The sequence below is a fragment of the Chinchilla lanigera genome, unplaced genomic scaffold (assembly GCF_000276665.1).
Source record: "Chinchilla lanigera isolate Chin_1 unplaced genomic scaffold, ChiLan1.0 scaffold00029, whole genome shotgun sequence".
Classification (NCBI taxonomy): Eukaryota; Metazoa; Chordata; class Mammalia; order Rodentia; family Chinchillidae; genus Chinchilla; species Chinchilla lanigera.
Window position 1 is genome coordinate 5,480,645 of NW_004955430.1, and position 20,389 is coordinate 5,501,033.

The following is a 20,389-nucleotide window of genomic DNA, read 5'->3' on the forward strand; positions in this document are numbered from 1 at the left end:
TTCCTTGTTATGTGACACGCACTGTGTCACGCGTTTCATACGCACCATCTGTTTTAATCCTTATGCTAACATCCCTCTAGGGGATTTTCCCGCCAGTAGAAAGCAAGGACAAGGAATTTACTTTTTGGTTCATTGCTGCATCCCTGGTGTCTGGAACAATGCCTGGAGAAGAGTAGGTAGGTACCTGTTATGGTTGACACATTGTGTCATACTTGAGGAGTCTAAAAGCTTAAAGAAATAACTCAGCAGTTGTATGTCCTGGGGTGAAAAGGCCATGTCCTTTCTGCTCTAGGAAGTTGTTCATTGTGAGCTAAATAAACCTTTCCTTCCTTAATCTGAGTGTTGGGTATTTTGTCTCAGCAACTAAAAGAAAATAACTAAGAAAGTACCCCACAAACATTTTTTGAATAATGAATGAATACTCACCTTACAGATGGAGAAGCTGAGATGCTAGGATTAGAAGCAACTTGTTTAAGATCACAGAGATAATAAGCAAAAAATTAGATTTCAGATAAAATCAAAGACAAAACCTACAATCTTAAAAGATCTATTCCCTAGTCCGTATAATACACACACACACACACACACACACACACACACACACACACACACACACACACACACGCCTTCCCCAGAGTTCTGCCTGGGGCTGGGACATCTGCTCCCTTAGCTCACCACTAGCCAACGGCTGAAGATACATTTTTGTTACCTCTCTGCCTGTTTAACCTGTCCTCTTCCTGTGAAAATCCCCTTGGGCCTTCCTGTGGGCCGTCCTCACAGTACTTGGTGACTTCCCTGGCCTGATCCCCTCCTGCGCAAGCCTCACCCTGGGGAACTGTTAATTATAACCACTGCAATGTCTACACCCGGCTGGCCAGGAGAGGCAGTTTGGCAGCAGCTGCAAAAGCTGAATGAAGTTATTTGGGGATTAATCCTCTGCTGAATGTAGTCTTACAAGTACAGCTTTGGAGTGGGGGGAGATAAAAGGAGGTAATGCTGTTGGTATAAATGTGAACTTACACGTAACACACACAGGCACACCCATATGTATACTGACTGAAAGTTAAAATATGATTATCAAAGGATGAGGAGGTCTTACCGCTATAATGTAAAACATTAAGAAATACGTCGTAGCCTTCTGAGCTCTGCAGGGCTGTGAGTGTGCTCTGAGCCAAGCAGAGTTAAAAAAAGAGAGAGCAAATTGAAATATCTTTAGGTAGACTTAAATATAGCTTCAGAGATTATAATTCAGATCAAGGCTGGAGCTCCATTTCAACATTCCTTAACTGCTAGTAACATAACAAAGGCCTGCAAATTGGGAGGTACTTTGCCTGGGAAGGGGTGCTTATCAGATCTCAGCCCATCTTTCTTCATGTTGCAATCTCAGAGCAGCTGCCCTCTTCTTGGTGAGAAGCGCCGCAGCCAAGGCACAAAACCCAGCGGGCCAAGGGGGTGACTGCGGCCAGGCAGAGGCTGTTTGCCGTGCAGAAAGCACAGGTAGGTAAAGGAGGTGCGTGTTGTTAGGGGCTGGGGTCGGGCAGCTGCTAGGGCCCACGGTAAGACGGTGTGATAGAGAAAGCCAAGAAGGCCAGGGCTCACAAGATGTGCATGCCCACCCCCTCGGGCCAGGTGAGCTTCCTAAAGCTGAGGAGTTGTTCCAGCACTCTGGAAGGCTGAGGCAGGAGGGTTCCAGGTTTGAGCCCAATGTGGGCATTTTAGTAAGAACCCGGTCTGTCTCAAAAAATATGAAACAAGGGGTAATGATGTGGTTCAGTGCGCTGAGATTCAATGGTGAATCTCCACTTCAGCCTTGTCTCACAGACCAGCTCCCTGAGAGATCCTGAGGGGCTCAGGTTCTATAAGATGAAAGGTCCTCAGGCATTCCCTCTTCCTGACAGTGCTCACTGGCATATTAAAGGCTCTGAGAAGTTCTGCAAGAGAAAAATCTGTTTTACTTGCTTAGTTCAAAATGATCTCACTCTGGAATAAGGCCTCTACTCCAGTCCTCTCATTTTATAAGTAAGGAAATGCAGGTCCAGAGGAAAGAAGACGGGACTTATGCAAGGCCACACACCAGGTCAGGAGCAAAGCTGAGCCCGATTTCAGCTCTGCTGCACAGCTCTTTGCCTTCGTCCTCATTTCTGCCCTGGAGCCGGGGCACTCCTGTCATGTGCCACCGCTGCTTGGACTAGGTGGTGACAATGCTGACAATTCTGTCAAGCAGAAGTCACTCAAGGTGACTGCCTTTAACACACTACTAAAAACAAACCGTAAAACCCCTCTCTGAAATGTCTGATGGGGAACAGATTTCCAGCCCAAGCCACTGGAAGACATGCAGGTGCGCGCCGAGGTGCAGGGGGAGACAAGGGGGGCGGGGCTCGGCACCCGGGCCTGAATCTGGCCTCCTTCGCTGGTCACTGCATTTTCATGTCCACCCCGAATTTCCTCACTGTGAAAAAAAAAAGGATTGTGTTTTCTCTCAGATCTGCCTACTTGTGATCCCAAAGACGAAAGGCTTGCTGGAACTCAGGCTGGCCATCGGGTGTTCTAGAGAGCCCAAATCCACTCCTAAAACATGCACTTCTTCCTGGTGATTTTTAAAGCTTCTCCACCTCTTCTTTCATGTACCCTGGCAACTTTCTGCTCGAACTCCTCCCCAGCTCCCTACTTCTCCTCGAAGATCATTCGGTGTGTTCACTGTCGCCGGTAGACCCGTGTGACTCAGCCACGGCTGCCTCTCCCGTTTTATCTCCTGGTCTTTCCCCTCATCTTCCTGGGTCACCAGCACCCTGGCCTGCTTTGCTCGGGCCCCCTCTCTGCCCAGGTAGCACCTTCTCATATCAGTCACACAAAACGTTTTGTCTGAAGCGGTATCCGCAGCCTTGGTCTTTTCCACCTGGTTTTCTGTTTTGAACTTAGCACTATCACCTTGTTTGTTCATTCACCTGCTTAGTTTCCGACTCCTTCCAAGATGACGCTGCAAATTCACAAGGGCAGAGGATTACTTACTGCTCTGTGTAAACTGTTTGTTTCCTTGGCACAAAGCCTGGCAAGAAGCAGATGCTTAGTAAATTTCAATTAAATGAGTGAATGAATGAATCTCTGCTAGCAGCAAGTCTGCTTACCTTTCAAGACTCAGGTTGAATAAAGCCCTTCCTGAGGCGCCAGGACAGAACTGAAACACAATCCCCTTTGTACTGTGGTAGACTTTTTCATCTGCCTCTTAGAGGACATCATAGCAATTCTGTTTTGACTGCTTTGAGGACAGAGACCTTGTGTGCCATTCTGTGAGTCCTAGCTCTTTGCTGGAGACCGGCCCTCGGCAGGTCCTCCACAGTGCTTAGAGAATGAACTGCTCTTGTAGACCAAGAACAGCTCTGGATTCACACAATCAGGAATGTGCTTCCTCTCCAGGACAATCAGCTATTCCAGTTTTCAAGCTGGTATTTAAGTTGTTTACATCTTCCTATCTATGTGTGTGCTCCAAGAGAAAGATAACTTGGAGGTGATACGATCGGTGGAATTTGCAGTTAGTGGAAGCCTTGTAGCTGGGGTTCTTGTCTCAGGTCTCAGCTGGGTGTTCTTAAACTGGTCTTTCTCTTCTTTCTGAACCATTGTCTTGTTAGTATATGAAAGGGTTGAAAAACTTGACATCTGAATACCCTCCTTGCTCTGACTTTGTGGCCCAGTCACCCATACTCTCCCTTTTATATCCCATACATGCGGCGTGGTAAGGAGCAAGTCTCATAATTATAGCCAAACAAGTATTTTGCCAAGGAAGCCTTCTGCTCAGAGAAACATGGAAGCATCCATTACTCTCTAATTAGTGTTTTAATTCAGAGTCAATCTGCCGTGCACAAGCTTGTGTCAAATTAAGGGATTTTCATATCTGTGGAAGATTCAGGACTTTTCACAGATTGCAAAAGAGTCGAAATTCTAGCAGCCCCAAACTCCATTGCATTTCATTTTACCTAGCCTTGCAGATTAGCTCCAAAGCCTGCTGGGTTGGCAAGCATTTCTGCTGGCCTGGAAAACCCCCTCAGTTCTTCCCACCCCTCCGAGGACTTCAGCAGCGCAGCAGCAAGGAGAGAAACCATTTTCCTTCCTGTGAGCACTGCACGGCCTGAGGCCTGCCTTCTTTCAGATTGTGTGGGCCTTTGCTAATTTGTGTGACAGCTTCAATGTAAATAGGACACATCTGCAGTAACCACTCCTTGTAAAGGGCAGTGCACTGTGTTTATTTATCATCTACAACTAGAAATCAGGTTCTGTTTCTGGTCTAGGACAGCTGATGGTTTGTGACAACCTTAGAGGCATTCTGTAATAATTTTCACTGACTGTGACTTTAACACTTCTTCTGCATTCATTTTATTTTCCATTTTTTTCCCAACAATGTGGGTGGGGAAAGTCAATGAATACCTGTGAAGGTGGCTACTCTTAGGTCAGGTCCTGTGGCACATGGACCTAGTGAGATGGCTGCTGTCCCCCTGCGATTACGCCCTCTATGTGCTTCTGCTAACTCTCCTTGCTGGGTAGGGCCTAAGTGCCTGGCCACTGCTTCTTGGGCATTCTCTCCCTGGTCCTCTTCACCAGCTAGGAAATGTGTGTCATCACTGTGCTTTGAAAAATGAGGAAACTGAGGCACCAAGACTGGGTACTGGAAGGTAAAACACTGACACCTCCACTCACAAACTTCATTCTTTCTACTATTTTGGTCATAAACAGAGTTGTACAAGAACTGAATCAAACTACATGGCTAGGTTTAATGTTGATCTTATGGGGAAATTTGATTAAGTGTTGTCCACTTTGGTTTGTGGCCAGATTTTGGAGAGAATTCAATTCGTGAACTGAGGTATCACTGTAATTAGTATCCAAGCCCACAGCTATGTTCATCACTCTCACAGTGCGGTGAACCTATAACACATGTGCCACAGCAGGCTGTATTCCTGAAAGCTCTCAGAGGTTTGACGTTGCTGATCTAGAACGTCTTGCAGGAGCCTCACACTTAGCTACCCAGGTGGGCTCTAGTCATGGAGCACGTACAAGTCTATAATGAAATCACAGCAGTGAGTAAAGGAACCCATTAAGAAAGATAAATCAAGTATAGAAGTGACAGTTTTAGTTGTATTCAGACAACTATCTGTTATTATGCTACACACGTGTACACACACACACACACACACACACAAATTTTTCACTGCTTACCATGGCATCCTGGGATGCAATCTGACAAGCTACCTTGTATTTTTTTTTTTTTTTTTTTTTTGGTACTGGGACTTGAATCCAGGGCCTTCACACTAGGCTGTATCCCAGGATTTTTATTTTTATTTTGAGATAGGATCTTGTTAAATTGCTCAGGCTTGTAATCCTCCTGCCTCAGCCTCACAGTGTGCTGGGATTATGCGGATGTGCCACCACACCTGGATGAAAATTTTAACAGATCATTGTAACCTATCAAAACTATACCACAAAGCAATGACACAAGTTGTACTGATGTAGAAAGATGTCCACAATATATGAAGTGTAAAACTGGGAGTTTCAGAATAATGTGCATAGCAAAAATTTAGATCTTAAGAAAGTGGTGTGTATGTGTATGTGTGTGTGCAAGCTTGGAGAATCTCTGTAAGGACACCGAGAGGGGGAGGTTTGCTGCAGGGGAACTTTTACATTCTCATTCATCCATCTACAGTCGAACTTTTTATAAGCATGTATTTTCAATTTAAAAGCAATAAAGATGACATTTAAAAATATTCCTAGCCAGCCGGCAAAGGCAGCCCAAGTCACCACTGATGAGCTCCACATAGTGATTTCTACCATTCACGGCACTCACTTCCTGGACCTCCTCCGGACTGCTCCCCTCCAGACCGCGAATGCCTGCTCCATCACAGGCTGGCTGCACCGCCCGAAATGTGCCACTGCCCACCATTTTTCTGTGCAGTTTTCAGCCATCCTGATCTCCCTTCTCTTCCTCCTCGTTTTTAGTTACATATTCCCACAGCTTTAGTGTCCAGGCAGGCCAGGATAGCTGGGAACAATCTGCACCCCAGAAAACCCTGCTGAACTTGGCACTGTCACTGAGAAAGGCTCGCTTCCACTGGGCTGGGAAGCAGCAGTCAAAAGGAGCACGCGGGTCTCAGCTCCTCTGCTAAGCGGTGCTCCGAGCCTGAGTCCTGTTCTGCCTCCGCCTGTCGAGCTGGCCACCCATGCTCAGTATGCACGCTGGCGAGCGGCACCGCCTCGAGTGCCCAGTGTTACGGAAGACGCTCTGCCTGGCCTACCAGCAGGACACACCTGCCAGTCCAATGGCTTTTCCCCCACACCCTGCTCTTCCCAAGCTTTGAGAATGTAGTTTGCAGTCTGATTTTCATACTGCAGGGCTGAAGTCTCAAGGACACATCTGGACAAAATATGCTTTCCATATAGGCCAACCACGTATTTATTTATTTATTGCTTATGACATTGTATTTGGCAGTTCGGGAGATATAAAACAACGCGAAGCACTTTGCGGCAAACGGGCACAGGGCTGCCACTGGAGACCCCGGTGGAAGATAATGACAGCCAAAGGAGTCACAAATCCTTCTGTGATTGACAGGCAGCACTCTGAGAGGCAAGAGCAGTGAGCTGGTTTTCCTGTGAAGAGCTCACATGTCTTCATGCCTCAGCTCCGGCTTGGGCACAACAAGGAGACAAGAGGCATAAGTTGGAAACCTCATCTGACAGGACAAATAAATCCAGTGTGAGTACTTCTGCGACCCACTGTAATTGCTGGGGTGGGGTGGATGTTCTCATTCTGCTTCCTTCTTTCCCCACTCCTGAGACTGTAGGTGCCTGGTCTCCAGCCTGTCATGCTTGGCCACTACTTTCAACCCAACCTCTAGCTACCCATCCTCACCTGCCTTTATATGAGGGGCTCTCTGGCTTCTGGAGCTCATGCCACATGGACTTATAGCAGGGGAGGAGTGGGGTATGGACTAGCGGGCAGCACTCAACCTGTGATTACCAGCAGTATGGATTCCCATGCCGCAGAGGTAGATGATGCTACTCTCCCCCAAATGCTTGGGGTACACCCTCATCACTGGACCTGCTTTTGAGGCATCCCAGATCCAGGTACTTAGTACCCCAGTCTAGCACAACGTTTAAAACAGATATCACAAGTTAAAGCACCAATGAGTGTTTCCGGATAAAGTCACACAAAATTGCACAGTATTAAAAAAAATTCAAATCAGTTGTTATCCTGTAAAAAATGGGAGATTTCACAGACAAATCGAGATTTTTGGCTTTTATTGAAAAATGCACAGATAAGGCTGAGCTGGGCCTGAATTCCCTTATGGCATGTGAGGCTGGAGCTGACTGTGGTGCTTTTGGCAAGCCCAGCTCATCCTACCTGGGACACTCATTAGCATTCCCAGGCTAGCGAGACCTTGAGGCCACCTGGGCTGACTAGTCTACCTGTAACACTACGGTGGATTGACAACGGTGGTCAACTTGTGACACCCAGCTGAAACTAACCAGCGTGGTGCTGGGTGTGGGAGGCCCACCTGAGGGTTCCTGCCAGCAGCATAACAGACCGAACTGAGAACAGGAGCTCTGGGTGCTGTTAAAAGCTGCAAGGAGCTGTTGGTTCTCTTGGAGGAGCTTGGCATGCTGGCTTTCTTGATGAACTCGGCTGTTATCATCTGAGGAGCTTGGGACCTTGTTGTCGCTGAGAATGGCTATGGTTCACTTTGGGAGAGCTCTGGTCCTCACTTTGAGCGTCACTTCCTGGCTCCAGAGGGGAGGATGGTGCACTGCTCAGTCTCGTGGAGAAGCTTGTCTTATTGGCTTTCCTGATGGGAACTTGGTTGTCATCAGGGGAGCTCAGGACCTCACTGTGGCTGATGGTGGCTGTGGTATTTTTGGGTGAGCTCTGGTTTTTACTTGGAGTATTGCTTCCTGGTTCCAGTGCAGATCCCTCAGCCTGCTGGCACAGATCCTTCATCCCACTGGCATAGACTTTCTAGTTTCCACCACTGGCCTTTGAGCCTTCCCAGCACAGATCTGTGAAACAGGCCTGCATGAGACATTGTCATGGGCTCTGGGCCTCCAGCTGGACTTGTGAGAGGCACCGTTATGGGCTCTAGGTCTCCAGCTGGACTCATGCAGGACATTATCATGGGATCCAGGCCCTCAGCTAGATTCTTTGGTCTTAGTGTGTGGACAGATGTCCTGAACTCTCTTTTGTATATGACTCTTTGGCTGACTATTATAAATAATCTTATAAAGTGTGTGTCCTGTGTTGTATTGTTCACCTTGCAAAACCCCAAACTATGACAAAGACCAAGTGCTCTCCTTCTTCAAGATGTCCTGCTTCCTGAGGACCTGTGTCACTGTATGGAATATTCAGCCTGGACCACACATAGAAAAGCATCTGGGCAGAGGGTGGTGCTCTGCCAGAGAAGCCACAATGTCAGCATCAATAAACTTTCTCTCAGCTGAGTGCAACTGTGTCAGGTATCCTGCTAAACCTCTGCATTCTTTTTGCTTTCCTTTCGGGTCTTATAGCCACTCCTTAAGATACTTTTGTTATTATTCCCACATTTTACACGAGGAAACTGGGCCTTAGAGATTTGGAAAATGTGCCAATGTACTGTAGCTCATAATGGTAAAGTTAGGACTCAGGTTCAAGTTCATTTAACTCTCCAAAAGAGCAGCTTCCAAAGCAGTGACCCAGTGTAGTTAATACTGCAAATCAGGACATCTTACTGGAAAACACTTACAGGTATATGGGCCCAACGATTCGCCAGCTTCCAACCAAGCCAGTCTCTCTTGTAGGAACTCATGAAGGAAGCTTGTTAAGATTCTGATAGCCAGTTTAATTTACAATGACTAAATCTTTGCCAATGAATTTGGAATGTCTGCATGTAGCAAGTGCAGTCCTCTTCCTACAGACACACCCTCTAGTGGGGCAGAGGCTTGGGAATGGCTTAGAAGGAGAGCAGGAGCTGTCATGATGAACAGGAGACGAGCATCCTCCAAATTAGGGGTGTGGAATGAAGCAGGTATTTGAGGGCATCGCGCTAAGAAGCCAGTGCCCTCGTCCATAGTGGTGTGGTGGCTTTCGTCACGGTGGCTTTCTTGGGAAGAGAGACAGCTGGGTTCTGTGGCCCTGCCTGTTCACTCAGCTCCCCGCAGGGTCAGTATGGTCATCAGCAAAATCTCCTGGGGAGGGTTTCTATTTTTTGGGTGGCACTAGGAAGCACAGGCGCAGATGCTTCCTTTCCACCCTCTGGCTCGCTGCGTCCTTGGCTGGCTGACACTTCTGAAGCACCTTTTTATTTTCAAACTTTCTTTCTTCTTGTCAATATGTTCAGGCAGCCATAATGAGCACGGATGGCTGGGAGCCATGCTCGTTCTTTAGGGCAGCTTGGAAAATCTTTTCTCTGATCCATTCCATTTTGCTTTCATGAGTATGCAATCTTACTCCAAGGTCTTGGGGTGGGACACGGAAACCTCATCTGCCCTGCTATACTTAGTGCTTCCTCTAAGCCTCCCTGACCAGAGGGTACGGTCTGAATCTGAAATGTCGCCCGGAAGCACATCTGTTGAAGGTTTGATCCCTCTCACAACAGTGTGCAGAGGTTTGAGAGGTGATCAGATGGTGGCAATTCTAACCTCATAATCTTTAATGGCTTATTAAGAGCTGTGACCTAGTTGGAAGAAGTGGGACATTGGGAGCATACCTCTCAAGGATGTATTTTGTCCTCAGCCCACTGTGGCCCCTGGTACCCCAAACTTCATTATGCCCCCTTCCAGTTACACAGAGTGTCACTTCTTATTCCAAACAGTTCTAACCCAAGGTCTCAGAAGCAAGACTCACTGGTCAAGCCTGGTCACATGTGCATCCCTGCACCAATCACCACGGTCCTAGGGACAGTACCTTCTCAGTGATCCAGTATAGGGAAGTGCCCTCTGATTGACTGGTCTAAGTCACGTGCTCATACCTGACCCAGTGCTTGCCAACAGGTAACTTGAGAACTGCAGAAACGGAACAGAATTGCTTAAAGGAAATCTGACCGCCGGTATCCAAAGAGGGTGAGCTAGACGATAATAGCCAGGCCAAAGCAGTAGATAGCTAGGTACCCATGTTAGGTACTGAATGTATTTTATACACTTGCTCATGAACGTCTCCCTACTCTTGTTACAGAACTAAGTAACAAAAAGATGACTGAGGGACCTTCGCCACATACATGGGCCTGAGGAACCCTGACCCGTCAGCCTGTGATGGGGCCTAGCCACAGAGTCCCAGCAGACACCAGCGTTTAACCAAGCAGGTGCTATCAAGTCCTTGGCCTGCTAGCTTCAGCTGACTAGCAGCTCTGATACGACCTGTGAAGGCCAAGAGTTAGGACACCTGTCAAGACATCACTGAGCATTGCAACACACAGAACGGGCAGGTTACAGCTGCAGTGACCCTTCCCCAGGCCCACAGAGCAACTTGCACCTGCCACTTTCAATGGGCCATCATACTTCTTCGTAGAAAACAAGCACACGGGAAAGAAAGCATGTGTTTGAAACTCTATCTGTTTTCCTGTTGTATCAAGGGGTTGGGCTTTGTTTTCGTGAAAGCTTTTGTTCTTCTGTCAGCATATTCAAAACAACACAGGGGAGATACTCGCTTTGAAATCCCCTAGAAGCTGTCCACAGAACTGCTCTTGGCTGTCTGTGCGGCACGAGAATGACTTGCTTCCTGGTGGACACCTGCTTGGGCGTTTCACAAATCACAACTGATAATTCTACCTGGTTTCTGTTGACTGCGGGTTGGGCCTGTCATCCCAGGAGGATATCTGGATGACGATCTGACCAAGTCACACCTGCCCAGCATCCTGCAGCTCCTTCCCTCTCCCTTACCCCATGACCAGCTCTCACCGGCTTGCTTTCACAGATATCTCTGGGGTCCGTATTTTTCTCTGGCCCAAATTTCATCCTTCTTCCGTACACCACTACCTCCTGGTGTGCCAATGGTCTCCTACTTCTACTCGCCCTTTCATCATTCTTTGACTCTTGCACTTTCTAAAGCACCCACATCTATCCACGTCACTGCTCGGCTTTTTCCATCAATGGTTTCTATTTTTTTTTTTTTAAATAATAAATTCAACCTCCTCAGGATAGCAGAGTCTTTCTTATCTCAGTCTCTATTGAGATCTCTATCTCAGCCTTGGCCTCTCTGCCTCTTTATCACCTATACATGTCCTTATGGATATATGCGTTTCCAGATCACACCTGCACCACGACATTCTCTGGGTCTGGAACATGTCCTTCACCTCCTGTGCAGCCGACTAACTCCTATTTTTCCTTTAGTTTCCATCTTAGGGGCATGATTTTTGACATATGAATCTGGTTTTGGTGTCTTTCTCACGTTTTTATATCAGTGATGGCAAACCTTTTAGAGCTTTCAATGATACAAACAGCTCAGTGCAGCACGCCTGTGCCCTAGGTTTGCCACCACTGTGATCTATAGCGTCCGGCACTTCTTATCCCAGCATTGATTATACTATCCTGCGACTGCTGGCTTGTCTGTGCTTCTTTCCTTAGGTTGGAAGATCTACAAACGGAGCTCATCTTCTCACCGTAGCCTTCAGTTTCTCAGGCAAACCTTGGAATATTACAGAAGCTTGTTCCTATGTATTAAATGTTTGAATATGTGAGTGAATAAACACAGGAAAGGACATGCTGCATGCTCAGAATTTCCCTTCACTGAATTTGAAGTCATGTGCTCCATGAAGACAACTGAGACTACATCAGCACATCAAACCCTCCCGAGGTAAAATGTCAGTTTTGACTTTTGATATTTATGTCCAAGGTATAAAAATGTCTTCATTACAGCTTTCTCCTCTGGAATTGAGTGCATGGTATAAAGAAGGGGCTGAAATCTTCAACACAGCCTAAAGCCACTGGGACCTCTAAGGATCTGAAGAGAAATATAAGAGTGTACACTGTACTTTGGTTTGGAGGGCCAGAAGCGGGGTGGGAAGTCTCCTATTTCCTTGACTATAGAATTCACTTTTCCCTCCTTGCTTAGCATCTGATGGGGTAGTGTTCCAAGCACATGAAAGCAAGGTTGAGGGGCCTTTATATAATGAAAGGCATTTTAGTTGTGAGTGATCAGCAAGGGCTGAAATACAAGACATTTTACATACAGGAAGATATCAGCTTCCTGTCCAGCTGGGGTGGTGCCTGGTGAAGTATAGCGTTCGTGTGCACAGACTTGGGTGTGACATCCCATAGATGAAAGTTTGAGTCTCAGCCCTGCTATTAATACACCACGTGACTCTTGCCCAGGTACCTGACCTCTTTGAGCCTCGGGTATCTCATCTATGAAACAGGGATCCTCTTTGGACCACTGTGACAGGTAAAGTAGGGAATGCACATAACATGCTTAGAAATGCAAGCTACTCTTCTTCCTGGTATAACATGGGCCCTCTCTGCTTCACATACTAGGAAGGGAGAGATGCAGCATTCTACTATAGGACCATCTTTGCTGTGTCCAACGCTTGGGTGTTGGTTCAATCTTCAAGCATCAGTCTGTTGTTGCTAATATACCAATTTACTACAAATTTAGTGGCTTAAAAAAAATCTATTTATCATCTCAAAGTTGTATAGGCCAAAAATCTGGCACAGCATGGCTAGTTCTCTGCTCTGCATCTCACAGGCCGAATTAAAGTGTCAGCCAGGTTGAAATCTTTTCTGGAGCTCTGGGGATGAATCTACCTCGCAGCTCATTCGGGTCACTTGCAGAATTCTACTTCACATGGCTGTGAGACTTCTGTTGCTGATGGTTGGCTACAAGTCATTCTTAGCTTCTAAAGGCCATTCATACTTCCCGGTTTATAAATTCTTCTATCTTCCCCTTTCTGCTTTGGAATTTCTCTGACTTTCTGGTCCATCCACCTCATTCTCCACTTGTCCTATTCCCCTCTGCTTTTCTCTTCCACGTTTTCCCCCCTTGAGTACTAGGGATGGAACCCAGGGTCCCTGGAGTACTGAATGCATGTGCTTTCACGGAGGTACACCTCTCGCCTAATTTCTGCTGCACTTCAAAAGGCCAGTGTCATTGTACTGGGTCCACCTGGGCAGTCCAGGACACTCTGTCAGTGCTAACTCAGCTGACTGATAACCTTAATTCTACATGCAAAGTACTTGCATCTAGTGCCTGGATGGGTGTTTGGCTGAATAACCAGAAGAAGGAGCTCTGATAGAAAACATCTTTAGAATTCTGCCTACCAAAACCTCTTAATTGCATTTAAAAAACCTGAAACAAAACCTCTCCTAACACAGCACACTGATGTGTTTCATTTTGGTTACTTATGGAGCTGGCTTATCTGGGAACTTTTTAAAAAGTTTTTTCACAAAGAATGATCCTATCCACTTTTCTACAAATTGAAAGCTCTGTTCAGTGTGAAGCTTTTAATTCATTTATCAGGGAAATTCTCTGTATTTTTCTTTCTCCAACTTTCTGATCAATACTAATAAAATCTGCACCATTTAAAGATATTTAAATGTAAAGTTTTTATCTACAAAGCTTGATTCCATAATTCAAAATGTCAGGCAGCACAGTCAGAATATGGACGACTCTGGGGGAAATTCTAAATCAATTCAAACAGGACAGAAGAGACGGAAAAACTAGAGACGCAGGTCACAACGAATCTCCCAAATGGCACCCAATCCTACTCTCCTCAGTTTATCAAAACTATTTCACATAGAAAATTAAAATTCTAGGTCTCTGTTCTGCAGAAATACCTGCACACACGCCCAAAGATATATATGCAAAATTGTTCACTGCCATCATGTTTGTCATAGCAAAAAATGACAGGCTATCTATCTATCAACTATGAGTGGGCGAGTAAACATTGGCAGGGGAATTCTATGAAACACTTCTGCAGCTATGAGAAAGTAGTGAAATACATTGGAAAGTTTCCCAAGATGCCCTTTCAAGTGAAAAATGCAAAGCATAGAAATGTCTATATAATATGATACAATTCATGCTAAAGAAAATGTGTGGTAGTATATAGTTGTAATCCCAGCTACTCAGCAGGCGGAGGCAGAAAGTATGGAAGTTTAAGGCCAGCCCGAGCAACTTAGCCACATGTTGTATCAAAACTAAAAAAGAAGTGGAGGTAGAGCTTAATGGTTGAGCACTTGTCTAGTATACACACAGCCGTGGGCCCAATCTACAGAACCACACACATATACCCAAAATGTAAATATATATATGTCTGCAAATGCAAACAAAGAGCACAGCCACAAATTAGCTCGGGTATATCGCTTCTGGGGAAAAGTGTGGAATTGGAAGAAAGAGTGAAAGGAACATTTAGGTTTAAACTGTTTATCTCACTATGGTTTAAAAATTGTATAATGAGAAGTGAATAATGAAAATTACAGACTTGAGATGCTTGGATGAAAAATAATGTTGGATATACCATTCAGGGAAGGGGGTCATACAGTCTTTCTACAAGCAGGATTTGAAAACTGATGCTCTCTGAAAGTGTTTCAGAAATTAAAGCCTATGAAAGAACGAGATGAGTGTCCTCGGAGAACTTCATCTAAAAACCCCCTGCTTCCTCACAGAGGAAGAGCCCAGTCCTGCTGAGATGCTGGGTAAGAGAGGCTGTTTGTCCTTCATGACCTGGCACATAGTAGGTCCTCACTACATACTAGAGGCATAAAGCAAACAGCACCACTCATCTAGAGAAAGCATGGCTCTCCTTTGGTTCCGCCTTTGGTAAGTGAAACCAACCCTATTAAAATCATAGACATAAATACAGGATTCAACCGAATCTTAAAAATGGATGGATAGAAGGGAAATGGTTTCTATTACAGAGCACAGGCAAGGAAGATTTGGAATGCAGGCAATGTTGAGGTATTTAAAAACAGAACAAAACAAAGACGGCCCTGCAAAACCAGATCCGAAAAACCAGATCCTAACCATACGCAGCCTCCTGGGATAAACCTCTTACACTCCACATGCCAGACTAGCCAGTAAAGGAGAAGGGGCTCTGTGGAAGAGGAGCTGGTTTTCCATAGCTTTGTATCTTCACCAGTGGAATTCAGGGGCTGGAATAAATGAAAGCTAAGCTCTCCTCCAGCAAGAACCTCCAGGCAATCTGCAAGTGGCTGCTCTGGTGGCCCGGTATGGTTACAGGGGCTAGAGTCTGTTCTTTCAGCTTGAAAGGGAGAAAGCCTTGGGTTTGCCTGTCACAAGTCAGTGCAAACCTAAGCCCTGGCCCTCTTCTTCTCTGCAGATCACCTGTCAGGGGCTGAGCTGTAGAAGGCCTCCTTGTTGCCCTTGCCTTTTGGACCATTAGTTGAAAAGTAGGTGAAAATGTGAGGAAATGCCACCCGCAAGCTTCTCAGCATTTAACTTAGTACTGTTTGTGGCTCTGTAAAAACCTTTCTTACTTTTATAGTCATAACTTCGCTGTGGACTTCCTACTAGCAAGCGAGTGGCAAGTAAATAAATAAAGCAAACATAAGTATCCCACCGACTCACAGGGCTTGAAGCCTAGGAATGTAGGGAACCCCATTTCTCAAGCTGTAGGCATACTCTTCGCTGGTATGGGTTTGTTTCTGCCTGTAGCCAAGTTACATCTTGCAGTGTGAGTATCCTGTAAACCATGAGCTCATTTCTAAATTATACCAGATGCTCACCCATTAACTCGGCTCATGTATTCATCCAATTTTTTGTTTTTCTAGTGTACACCCTCACCAGTGAAAAGTGTGGTCCACACACCAGCAGCACTAACAGCATTTGAATATAAGGTTGCCAGAAGAAATGCATGACAGTCAAATTTATCCAGGTGTGCAATTTCCCCTACTTTCTCTTTAAGTCCAGCAGTTCTATCTGGGAACCTGTTAGACACGTACAATATTGGGGTCCACTGGGATCTGCAGGAATCAGAGCTTGCATTTAACAAGATTATGTGTGGCTGTAAAATCTACTTGACTCCTGCACTTTTAAAATTTTAGGTTCTGCTGGCAGATTCTGATCTCACTCTGCACCAAATGCAGATGAAAAGAATAATCTGTCAACAAGGTTGGTGTGTGTGTGTTTCCCCCGCTGGAGAGTTTTGCAATGCATTCTGTTTGCAGATATGCACATTTCTCAACCTGGGCACACAAGCTGCTCCCCCACCTTCAGCCGTAGATGAGCCAGAAGTGGCCCGGAGCCAGGAATCCCCATCACTGCCGAGGAGACGCCAGGCTGTGTTAATTGCTTGCTGGGTGGTGGGGAGGAGGGGCGGGGCTACATCCCTCCTTTGATCAGGAGGGAGAAGTAATGGTTTTACTTACATCCTGCTTTGTCTCTGCACAGGCCTAGAGCCCAGGATCCATTTCAGGCTCTCTCTTTCTTCCCAGTATTCTGTTACTGCCTACATACCACAGCCCAGGACTTCAGGGGGGAAACCAAATGCTCTTTGTGGTACACCCACATGACAGGCTTCAAAATGGAAACAATATTTAAGTTAAACCTGGAAGATCAAGTTTGCTCAAATCTCACAACATAGGGAGCTTTTGAAAACTTCAGCAGCAGGTCAGCGTTTGATGGGGAGAGGCACGCAGTGATGGAGAACCGAGGCCCTGTTAACAGGCACCAAATCCCTACATGGCAGTCAACATTTCTCCTTATTCCTTATAAATAATGGAGACAATCATAATGTATCCAGACAGAGCCCTGAGAGTGTCAGTAAGGCTTCAGAGCCACAGTTTCCAACACACAGGATGACCGGGGGGTGTGAAGGTACAGAAGGCTGTCACCGTTAGTCACAGAAGTCATGTGACTAAGTAAACACATTTTAAAAGGTAAAAAAAAAATCAAAGCACTTCATTTATTTATTTCATTAGTTATTTTTCGTCTTTTTGAGACAGGGTCTCGCTATGCACTTCAGGCTGGCCTTGAACTCATTTTGTAGCCCAGGCTGGTCTCGAGCTCACAGCGATCCTCCTGCCTCAACCCCCTGTGCTGGGATTACAGGTGTGCAAAGCACTTCTTTTAAACAGCACATTTTCTCACTCCCAAAACAGTGCTCTTTCCATGACTCACGTAGGTTTATTTATTTGGTTGTCCCAAAGTACGTAAACATCACTAATCTCTCACGGACTTTCATAGTTAGCAGAAATCTTTAAAAGGTTCATGGAATTTTGTTATGGGTTGTACTTTTTCCCTCACAATTTATATGCTGAAATCCTAATTCCCAGTACCTGAAAATGTGACCTTTTTTAAAAATAGGGTTGTTGCAGATGTAATTGGTTAAGATGAGGTCCTACTGGAACCCTAGTCTAATGTGGCTGACGTCCTCATAAAAAGGGGAAATTTGGATAAAGACATGCACACAAGGACTCCATGCAGAGATCGAGGCAGAGATCAAGGGGATGTGTCTCCAAGCCAAGGAACTGTAAAGACTGCCAAGAAACCCAGCCACCTCTTTGGTGGGACAAAAGAGACTCCCTCATGGTTCCAGAAGGCACCTGTTGTGCTGTGTCTTCTATGCATGACACAATCTATGTGAAGGGCCTGGAGAATTCCTGGAATCAATTTAGGACATTATTAAACTTGATCAGTCTGGTACATTGCTGTGACCGTCCTAGGAAAGGAATACCAATTTCAAGGTGGGAAGCATCACCTTGGTGCTGATGCTGAGAGGGTCCCCGGCTCCAGCACTGGGCAGAGAGCTCATTCATCACCCCACAGCCCCAGTACCTCATCCCAAAGCCCCACATACCAGCTCTGAGGGAGAGGCACTAGAGAGGAGGACACTAGAGATGAGAACTCCAAGGTTCACAGAGGCTGATGTACTCAGTGAAAATCACATACTTCAAGTGAGGCCCGGCTGGGTTGATACTGGAGCAGTCTGAGTCCAGCTCCTGTTCTCAGAGCAGTGACCATCACAGCCTTAGGCAGAGAGGTTGGGGAAATGGGTGGGCGTCTATGGAGCCTTTTCTTACAAGTACACAGGGTGGTCCTTTTAGGAACTCATAAAGCCACTGCAGTGTAGAAGAGGAGATAGAAGGACTTAAATTCAGCTGGGCCGTGGTCACAGCTCCTCAGAGGCCGAACTGTATCTGTGGCTTCTCAGTCACTTTCTAGGAGCACTGTGCTCTGATTTGCTGGGCTCTCAGGGGCAGGTGTGTGTCCCTAGATCACGCCACACATATAGATTGCATCTATGTATAGAGCAGTGACTATCAACCAAGGGCAATTCTGCCCCTCTCCCCAGCTTATGTTTGGTTCTCATACTTGTGGGCAGGAATGCCACTAGTGTCCAGTAGGCAGAAGCCAAGGATGCTGCCAGATATACTACAATACACAAGACACGAGACCAAGAAGTAGCTGCTGGTGGTACATACCTGCAGTCCCAGCAATCTGGGAGGCTGAGGCAGGCGGATTGTAAGTTTGGAGGCTAGCCTAGGCAATCTAGTGAGAGTCGGTTTCAAAAACAAAAGGCTGGAGATACAGCTCAGTGTGAAGGCCCTATGCTATCAGGAAAAAATGCAGCATCTGGTCTAAACAGTCAATAGTTTGGAGAAAAACCCCTGCACAGTGTGTGCTAGGTGATCCCAGGGATAAACTGCCTACGGATAGATCCCAGCTCCATCTGTTATTAGTTCAGCAACTTTGACAAAGCCTCTAGTTTACAGTTTTCTTATCTTCCAGATAGGACTGAGACCATAACAGTTCGTATCTCACAAGCTTCCTTGAGGGTAGCATGGTAGTAAATTAAGCTCGTATGTCCTAAGGCACTCATTGCACAGCACAGGGAACAGACTCAGAATAGCCACCCCTATATTTCCAGAGCCGGAAGTTACGCATCTCATGGTGAGGCTTCGGTAGCTGCCACTCTGCCGTATTACCGCAACTTTGAGCAGTAACCATGTACACGTAGAACAAGGGCGGTATAGAAAGAAACTCTTGATTTAAAACAAAATCAAGCAGAAGGAATAATTTACATGATCCTTCTCTAAAATTCTTAAAAGTGTTCAGAAATTTCCTTTGCAATCTGTTTAAATGTCTCCATTTATCTATGCGACTATCATTTATATTGTTTTTACAATATGCCACTTTACATGGTTTAACTGATTTAATTGTCCAAAAACCGTATCACATAGGTACCACCCTCTCTCGTTCTTTTGAAAACAAGTGACCTCTCCTGAACTTTTTGGGCACAGCGTTAAATTGATGCCTTATTGGTTTTTATTCAAGGTTACTGTTTTCTTTTTTACGTTATAGGTATTATTTTTCCAAAATTCTACAAGTTTCCCATAAGCACAGGCATTCTCCCAACATGATATAGGCTTTTGTGAATTAGCTTGGGCACCTAACATAATGTTTAACATCGAATATAAAAACTTATTACACAATCGTATACATGGTACACAATACATAATAAATTTTATGTATTACTATCTGATTTCCCAACCATGAGTCATCTGATTCACAATAAACTCTTGGATTAACCTGCCTGGGGACAGACCTTGGCATGTGGCTGCGGGACCTGGGTGTGTAGGACTCTATGCTAGATGGTGGATAATGGTGGTTCCACAGGATGGAAAGTGAGGCATGAAATGCGGTGCTGAATGGTAAGAACTCGGTTCTAGGTTGGGCTCTTCTAGCTCCCAGCCGTGTGATCTCAGAATACGGTTTTCATGCCTCCTCTGTAAAACAAGGTGGCAGAACGACAACATGCTGGAAGGGAAAAGATAACTGGCAGTACACATGGACACCAGAGCCCTTCGACAGTCCATGTCGTCTGCCCCAGGACAGATGCTGATGGTCATAACTTGGATTCCTTGGCTACGAGGCTCACAAGACTCCTCGAGTCTATAAGTTGAGTGCAGCTCCACACGTCACCTCTCCTGTCTTCCCTCTCATTCCTTTTGTGTCTGACCCCTCTCCACCTCCAGCCTTGGTGTTCAGGTCACATTATACAGCTCTGTCAGCCACCGACTTACCTAATCTGCAAGTATACAAAGGGATGACAGCATAGATTATATAAAGTCCTGCGCTCAACTGCAGTCCTTGAATGTTTCTTATGACCACTACCTTATATTGACAGATACTTATGTACCTTTCTTGTGTAAAACACTCAAAAAGAACAAGAACTCGTCTGTGTAGCTTCTGTTGACTTGCATAAAGTAGGTACTCAAGTATCTGTTGAACTAATTACTAAACAGGGGAGCGTTAGTTCAGTGCCAAGTAGTATGGAGTCTGACATTTTTCTTCCCAGTATCTTCTTTCATTTCTTTTCAAATAATCTGAATAATTTGTAGGCAGGAGCACAAGAGCTTAGTTTTTAATCTCATCAACAAAGAATCTTCCAAAGAGGAGACATTCCTTGGCCTTGGTTGTCGGTATTTG

The 20,389-nt window shown here is 45.7% G+C and overlaps 1 protein-coding gene and 1 long non-coding RNA gene across 11 annotated transcripts in view; one reads left to right on the forward strand and one right to left on the reverse strand.

The window, feature by feature from the left end:
• Erc2 (ELKS/RAB6-interacting/CAST family member 2) overlaps nucleotides 1-20,389 on the reverse strand; it is a 963,719-nt gene that overhangs the window by 135,454 nt on the left and 807,876 nt on the right. The window lies entirely within an intron of this gene.
• Nucleotides 1,398-11,714, forward strand: LOC102007798. Its single transcript, XR_261417.2, has 3 exons — nucleotides 1,398-1,497; nucleotides 6,473-6,736; nucleotides 11,572-11,714. It is a non-coding gene; the product is annotated as an uncharacterized LOC102007798 (long non-coding RNA).